This window comes from Tupaia chinensis, unplaced genomic scaffold (genome assembly GCF_000334495.1).
Source record: "Tupaia chinensis unplaced genomic scaffold, TupChi_1.0 Scaffold000180_1, whole genome shotgun sequence".
In the NCBI taxonomy this organism is placed as follows: domain Eukaryota; kingdom Metazoa; phylum Chordata; class Mammalia; order Scandentia; family Tupaiidae; genus Tupaia; species Tupaia belangeri.
In genome coordinates, this window is record NW_006159655.1 from 3,099,800 (window position 1) to 3,108,856 (window position 9,057).

The 9,057-nt window shown below is 39.3% G+C and overlaps 1 pseudogene; it reads right to left on the minus strand.

Annotated features, from left to right (window-relative positions):
* Positions 1 to 275: 275 nt before the first annotated feature.
* On the minus strand, positions 276 to 6,065 carry LOC102485124 (ankyrin repeat, SAM and basic leucine zipper domain-containing protein 1-like; annotated as a pseudogene).
* Positions 6,066 to 9,057: the final 2,992 nt, after the last annotated feature.

The window sequence follows — 9,057 nt, forward strand, 5'->3', positions numbered from 1 at the left end:
TAGAAAAATTTTATTTTCAATGTGATCGAGTAATATGATTAAGAAATTGTTTATAATTTACTGCTGATCTAAATTAACATTAACAAAATTGTAGTTATAACTCAAACTGACAAACTATTTCTAGAGAAAAACTTTTCTGCTTTATGCTATCATAATTTTTTCTACGGAGTATTAGCAAAGAATGTAAAGTTATATTATGCCACAAATGATTAAAAGCAATGTTTCTGGTTAGTTTGAATAAGATGTACATATATAACTTAGAACAAATATTAGGGTTATTTTCTCTGAAAAGTCAGCTTGCAAATGAAAAGAAGAATCCCAAATCCACACACTGAAATAGCTGTCCTCTTCAAAATTCTACTGTTTCATATAGATACTTCTTCCATTAAAGGTATATGAGTTGGGTCATATTCCCGTTCACTTTGCAACTTTTGAATTAAATCCTTTAGTTTACAGACGTCTTCACTCAAATCTTCAACATTACTAACGAGTTCTTCACAAACTGAATTGAAATTTCGGGGAGAAGCCCATTCTAGTACTATCTTGTGAGAATTTTCAGGTAACTCAGCAATGATATTCTGTACAGCTGTTATTAAGTGGCCACACTGTTTAATTTTAGAAGAAAGTTGAGGAACTCATCACCACTGGTTTCCAACTTTGCCACTTCAGGTAATTCTCCCAATTTTATCTCTTCTACCTCTAATTCTTTAAGAGCAGCCAGAATTTTCTGCTGATCTTTACTACTAATTCCATTCTTTATAAACTCATCTTTCCTCATGGTCAACAGGTTTCTTAAAGTTATATCCCTTTCCTTTAATACATCTGTCATATGTTCAAGTCCAAGACCATGTAAAAATATTTCCAGATCTCCAAATGCTGTGTATGAACTACGTATGTTATCTTTATTTTTATCAGAATCTGTTGTCAGTAGTTTACAAATAGTCTCTTCTTTAGTTAGCTGTTGAAGCTTTCCTTCTACTGGATTTAAAGTCAAAGAAAGCAAGTTGAAGATCTCAAGATGCTTATTTCTTTTTGCAGTCACACTTGGTGTCTTTCCATCTTTGGTTTGTAGCATTTTATTAGCTCCAAGTTCCAGCAACTTCAAAACTATATTTGTATGATCTTGACGTGATGCCCATGTTAAAGCAGTATAGCCATTCTCACCCTGGGTATTAATTTCCACTCCATGAGCAACAAAGATAGCCACAACCTGAGGGTGGCCATCTCGTGCAGCATACATGATTGGAGTCATAAGTCTCCTACAAGGAACATTTAGGTCAGCATTTCTTGAAAGGAGTAGCTCTACACACTTCAAAATCTGTTCCTCTGAGCCATGAGCAGAGCACACAGTTATCAAAATAGTTTGCTTATCCTTATCAAAGCTTGCATTAGCACCTCTGTCCAAAAGGACCCGAACAAGTTCTACATTGGCAATGCTAGCAGTATACATAAAGGGAGTCCATCCATATCAAAAGCTGGAATCTATACTAATGCCAGAATCTAGGAGCTCCTTGACCAACGAAATATCTCCAGTGGTCAGTGCTCTCTTAAATGTCTCACTCTTTTCTTCAGCAGGTAATGGTCCTATTAATTTCTCGCCTCACCTCACCGTGCCGCACACCCTCCAGCGACTCCTATTTTTTTCCTCTTAAAGTTTTCTGCCATAGTTGTGTGTGTACTCTCTGGAGAGAGAGACAGACAAACACAGAGAGAAGGAAAGTGAGAAATCACCCTATGAGGGAGGAGTTGCCATACCACAATTCCTTCTTCTCTATTCTCCTCTCAGGATTTTGGGTACACACATGCACACGATCATGCCCAGCATGATTTCCAAGTCTGGGACTCAAACCATGATCAGCAATGTGAGAATCCAGTGCCTTAACTGCCATGCTCTCTGCTAGCCCCTTGGGTCAAAGATTTTAGAAAAATATTTTGACTGATAATTAGCAGATCATTAAGTATGATGATCTAGAGTGCAACCCTAGAAAGCCAGGCTTAAAAGTGAAAACAAGAATGGGAAAAAAAATGAGCAAGCAGAGAATTCAATGACCAAATACTGCAAGAGAATATTTAATCTGAAAGCAACTACAATGAATAGTGGGAGTGAGAAATATGATTCCAAAGTTACTACAATACTTAATCTAATGTTTTCATTTTCAGCATAAAAAGTTATGATGCATGCAAAAACACAGAAAAGTATGTGCCATACATAGGAGAAAAATATTCAATAAAAAATACTTCTGAGGGGGTCCAGATTTTAAACTTGTAGATATGAATTTAAATAACGATTGCAAATATGCTCAAAGAACTAAAGAAAATAATGCATAGAGAATTAAAGAAAATTATTATAACTTAGCCTTGGCAAATATATAATATCATTAAATATATAGAAAAAAACTTCAAAAGGAAATAAATAGGAATTTTAATTTTAAAATACAATCAAATTAAAAGTTCACTAGAGTGGCTCTTTTGTTATGGTGAAATAATGAATTAGCAAACTGGAGGACACATTCATAGTAATTATCTACTCTCAGAAAGAAAAGAAAAAAATATATATATAGCAGAGCATTAGAGACATATGGGTCACCAGGAAACATACCAACACATGCAAAGTCAGAGTCCCAGAAGGAGAAGAGATAGAGAAAGGAGTAAATAAATGCATTGGAATAAATAATTTCTAAGACATTTCCAAATTTTATGAATATACTTAATTTACATATACAAAGGCTCTACAAAGTCCATCTGGGTAAACTCAAAGTAATCCACGTAGATACCTTGTAATCAAATTGTTCAAAATGAAGGACAAAGATAGTTGTTGTTGTTGTTTGTTTTTTGTTTTTGGAGAGGTTTTTGCTGTAGGGCACATGCACTCACCAGAAAGACAGAGAGAGACAGATAGAAAGCAAGAAATCACCTCCTGAGGGGATGGCCACATCACAATCCCTTCTCCTCCATTCTCCTATCAGGATCTTCGGCATGCATGCAAATGCACCCAGCATGAGTTTAAGCCACCAGGTCTGGGACTCAAACCGTGATCAGCTATATGGGAGTTCAGGGACATAGCCATTAGGCTAACTGCTGGTCCCAAGGACAAAGATAGTTTTGAAATCAGGAGAGGAAGAGTGACTCATTACATACCAAGACTCCTAAATAAGATTAATTGCAGACTTCTTGTTAGAAATAATAGAGACAGGGGCCAGCTGTGGCATGGTGGTTAAGGTGCTTCACTCCTGCATCCCCAGCCACAGTTTGAGTCCCAGACCTGACAGCTTGAAAATCATGCTGGGTACATGTGAGTGCCAGTCTAATATCCCAGGAGGAGAGTAGAGGAAAAGGGATTGCAGCATGGTCATTCCCCATGGGGAGTGATTTCTCACTTTCCCTCTCTGTCTCTCTCTGGCAAGCACACATACCCCATGGCAAAAAATGTAAAAAGTAAAGAAAGAAAGAAACAATAGAGAAAAGAAAACAGATGACATTTTCAATGAACTAAAATGAAAAGGACTGCCAATCAAGAATTACATATCCCACAATATTATCTTTCAAAAATGAAAGCGATGTAGAGACGTTTTTGGTTAAAAAATAACTAAATGAATTAGTCATCAGCAGATCTGCCCTAGGAGAAATACATTAACCTCTCCTTGTCTGCAGTTTCTCTTTCCATGTTTCAGTTACTTGCATTCAACTGTGGTCCCAAAATAGGTTAGTACAAGAATAATAAGATATTTTGAGAGAGAGTAAGAACATATTTATATAACTTTTACTTATGACAAGATTATCATTGTTTTATTTTTTCTTTCTTTCTTTTTTTAAGAGAGAATTTTGCTATAGGGCACTAGAGAGAGAGAGTGTGTGCTTGCTGGAGAGAGATAGATAGAAAGCAAGAAATCACTCCCCAGGGGTAATGGTCATGCCACAATCTTTGCTCCTCCACTTCTCTTGGGATCTTGGGCACACATGCACACGTGCCTGGCATTTTTTAAGCCTCTGGGTCCAGGACTTGAACTGCAGTCGACTATGTGGGCGTCTAGCCACAAAACTCTTACATCATCTGCTGGCTCCTCATTCTTCTATTTTCATTTCTCATATTGTTATTCTCTTACTGTGCCTAATTTAAAATTTAACTTTGCCATAGGTATGTCTGTACAGGGAAAAAAATATAATACAGGCATTCCTTACTTAAGGACTGAGTTCTGTTCCTATGACTAGATCATTAAGTGAATTGATCGAGGAGCACAAAGCTTAAAGGTGATGTCTTGTGTGTCATGGCACAATACGGTATGTGTTTTTCAGATATCATGCAATACCACACTAGTAATGGAATTCTATCCATACAAAAAACATACATTAAGTAAGTGCTAAAAAGTGACAAGACACACCATATTACAATGATATAAATCTGGCAAAATTATCTTTATTCTGAATACTACTTTGGGTGCACAATAAGGTACAAATTTATAAACAAAGTATGTAGTCTTGTATGATTGCTAATGCTTCATGTATCAAATATTAATCGCTGTCAAGAACAAGACAATGTTTTAGAAAGGGGATTCCCAAGACTTCACATAGACTGAGAAAAGGGATTCTCAATGCTGGGGGAACTGATTGTAAGTCTTCGTGATCATTAAAAGGGTAGGTTGTTTAAGTAAGGAGAGATTGTGTGTGTGTACATGTGTATGTATGTATGTATGATTCAGTACTATCTGTGCTCTCAGAAGTCAACTGGGGGCCTTGGAATGTATTCCCAATAGATAAAGAGTGACTAAAGTACTGAAAAGGCTATTATTGACTAAAAAGAAAGGACTTATATAGTAACTCATATCCATACAAAGAAGGAAAAAAATTGTTAAAAGTAAATTATATAGGGGCCCGCAGGTGGCATGGTGGTTAAGGGCACTGGACACCCACATGGTTGACCATGGTTTGAGTTCCGGACCGCTTTCTCTCTCTCTCTCTTACACACAAACACACACATTCTGTCCCTCTCTGGTCATATTAAAATAAATAAGTACATAAATAAAATAAGTAAAGTTGAATAAAATAGTTATTTTTTTAAAAAAGTAAGTTATATAAATGACAACATAACTTTTTTAAATTAGAAAACATTTTAGATTTATTTATATATTTGAGAGATTTTTGCTATGGGGCATGTGCACTCACCAGAGACATAGAGAGAGATGATAGAGAATATTCAGCAAGAAAGACACAAGACATGGAGGTTTTTTGCAGGAAAACAGCCATTTATTAGTGCTGGCACTGGCTCAGAGGATTCACATCCAAAGGCTGAGCCCTGAATTTCTGGGGGTCTTTCCTTTTATTTATTTTAGTCTCTTTGTCCCCCTTATATGGTTATACACACATCTACATACTTCAGATTGAGTAATTTACACAATTAGGTTGCTACAGAATTATACAGGTATGCACTGGGCTACTACTGGGTTGTCAGATAAGCAGGTGTACATGAAGTTACAGAGTTGCTAAGTTAGTATGGAGACAGGGCTACAGGTTTCACATGCAAATTCCAAGCATGCCAATTATCTTCTTTTGTTCTGGAGACACCCTCCTCTTCTCCTCTTCCTGCTGCGATCACCACTACCACATTGCCCCCTTTGATGCTCAGATCCTATTTGGGTCAAAGAACATCATCTTGGTTTAAGGGTCTATATTTTCATAATATTATTACACGTGTGGCTTCCTTTTAACTCTGGCCTCAAGGAGCCCAGAGACAAACTTCATAACCAGGGAAGGCAGTCATGGAAGGATTAGAGAAGCTCCCAAAATTAACAGCACAGCACTTATGAGAGTCTTGAATCCTCCACAGTTGAAAACCATTCTCCAAATAGTTTATTGGGGTTCTACTTTTTCCAGGTTTGAACTGGAATGTGGACTTTTCTTATTTGAGCTATAATTTTTTTCTATGAACTTTTAAAATTATATATTTGCAAGCAGCAGTTACTCAAAGTCAATTGTTTCAGTTACTCAGAAACCAGCAAGTAATTTAAAGCCAAACGTTCCTGGTGGATAGCATTGTGCACCTGGGTTTGCTGCTTGGCCCAGGCGGCCATGCGGTCTCTGTCTACCTACAGCAAAGATTAGGGCCAGAACCACAATAGACAAGGAATAACGGTGCATCACAGTAAAAGAACTAATGTAGAAAAAACAGTCTACATGTTTGTCAGGTGGTTGATTCTCAAGTTCTGCTATGTGTAGATTAGTCAGCTTCCAGAGTGCCTAAAGCACGGCTGTAGTCCTCTCAGGTCTCTGGGGTCGTGACTTGCTTTCTGCAGATGATCACCTTGCACAACTTTATCAATCCCTGTGGGAGTTGAACCTATGTCTACTGGCATTTGCTGATGGGTCAGAAGTATATTCCCAGGCTCAAGAAACACTTTGCTATGGTGAATCCAGGGGACCACCTCAACTACCTTCTCATCTGGGATACACAAAAGAGTCGAGGGATGATGGAATGTCTGCTCAGTGTAGCCTCGAGAACTGTCTGGGGAAGGTGGGTCTCCCAGTGGAACTGTCTAATGAAGGTTGTGACCAGAACCTCAGAAATTGCTATTCTCCCATTGGCCAACTTTTAGTTACTCGTCTGAGAGGTAACTTCCGATCTCAGTTTTGAACCAAGTGCTCTCATGTCATGAGTAAAGGGGATCCTATTTTGCTTATGGGCATGGGAACAGAACTGTTATTAGTGTAGCATGTCCCTGTGGTTTCTCTAGGGGCCGTAAGCTTTGCCTCTAGGTCTGCTTTAGGATTCCCTGGGCAGCAAGAGTGTCTCTTCTTTGATGCCCCCACCAATGTATAACTGCCACCCTTTTAAGGGCCTACACAGCAATTAAGAGTTCAATTTTAGGATAAGTCAGCTGATATTGTCTCATATTCTTTTAACACTAGTACCACGTGCAGCACTCAAACTGTCAGTTCCTGTCCCAAAGTCAATTTGTCAGGTTCTGATTCCAGGAGGGCTGTGGCTGTGAGTGCCTGCAGACAGGGTAGCCAACCTTGTGCAACAGAGTTAAGTTGATTGGAAAGATATGCCACTGGATGATACCATGACTGCAACATCTGGATCAAGACCTTGACTGCTGTCCAGTACATTCATGTATGTACAGAAAGAAAGGCTTGGGTATGTCTGGGAGTCCCAGGCCAGGTGCACTGATGAGAACTGGTTCAATTTCCTCGAAGTCTTTCGGTTGTGGCTTCCCACATAAGAAAAGCTCCCATTCTATCCTCTTTGTGGCCTCATGAAAGAGTTTTGCCATGAGGAAGAAACTGGTATTCAGATCCTACAAAACTTACAACCCCGAGAAATTATCAAATTCGGCACCTGACAAAATTAGAATTGCACAAATGTCTTGTTTTTTTCTCTGGCCTGAGTTGACACTTCCCTAGGAACAGGTGTGATCCAAGATATTTGACCTTCTCTTGTCAGATCTGGGCCTTTTTCTTTGTTACCTTTCAGCCACCTTCCCATGAAAGGAAGAGGAATCGTCTTGTTCTCTTTATGCAATTTTCTTGTATTTTCCCAGCCAGCAGCAGGCTGTCCACGTACTGGAGTAGAATACAGCCATGTTGGTCTGCCTGGAAGGCTTGTAAATCAGAGGCTAATGTGGTGCCAAAGATGGTCAGAGACTTTATCAATCCCTGTGGGAGTTGAACCTATGTCTACTGGCATTTGCCCCCCATTTTCAGGGTTTTCCCATTGAAAGGCCAAGATTGGGTGACTCTAGAAGGACAGGTGGATATAAAAGAAGGCATCCTTAAGGCCCAAACAAGTAGAGAAGGTAGCTCCTGTGAGATTAAGACTCAGGAGAGTGTAAGGATTTGGAACTGTGGGTACAAAGTTACAGTGGTCTGATTTACTACTCGCAAGTCCTGGACTGGCCCAGTAGTCATCAATTCCTAGTTTTTGAACCAGCAAAAGAGGTGTACTCCAAGGGGACTAACATGGTAGAAGAATTTCATACTTCAGGAGCCTTTCTAAATGCTTCCAGGTGTTCACCCGTGCCTTGCGAGGAATGAAGTATTGTTCAGAGGTCTGGTCTCAGACTTTAATTCCACTAAGACTGGGGGAATGTTCAGAGCCAGTCTGGGAGGATTCTTTTTAGCCCACACGCCAGGCACCTTAAAAAGGAACTCAGGTTCTGGTTATGGCATTTCCATAGGTTGTAAAGGCACCATCCCTCATCTCTAGAGATCACAAGAGTCAGGATTTTCACCTCCTGTTTTCCTTTAGTTAGGGCTGCATGACCATGGAAGTTGAAAGTTGTCTGAGCCTGCAACTTTCCTAATAAGTCTTGACCCATCAATGCCATTGGACAGTCCAGAAAATATTAAAACTTATGAATGAGAGGGCCAGCAGGTGGTGTGGTAGTTAAGGTACTGGATTCTCACATGACTGACTACAATTCAAGTTTCGGACCTGGTGGCTGGCTTTCTCGCCTTTCCTTTCTCTCTCTCTCTTAGTCTCTCTCTGGGTCAAATAAAAAATAATAATAACAAACAAATGGAAATAAATAAACAGTTCACGAATGACTGCATGGCCACCAAGATTGCATCTTTGAGGCAGTAGGAAGGGATGATGTGACCTTAAAAGTATTCAAATGTTTTACTACTGTACACCTAGAACTGTCTAGACATTTAATGTGTGAAAGCTGATAAGCAAGGTGAGAAAGTCAGTTAAAGAAAAGGAAAAAAAGGGGAAAATACCCCCAAAAAAGGCAAAACAATACAGAAACAATTAAAAAAGGAAACCTTTTTTTTTAAAAAAAAGGCAATAAATGAAAAGTATACCACACATGCTGCACAAAAGGAGCAAGGCTGGGCCCATCTCAGATGCACATGGGTTCTCGCTTCACTAGGTGTTGGGCTGGAAGGAGAGGTTTGGAGAAGAGGCTGTCCTGTATGAGCACTCTTTTGTTTGTTTGGGTTTTTTTTGGAGAGGTTTTCGCTATAGGGCGCGTGCGCTCGTCAGACAGAGAGAGACAGAGAGAGACAGAGAGACAGAAAGCGAGAAATCACCACCCCAGGGTGGATGGTGACACTGCAATT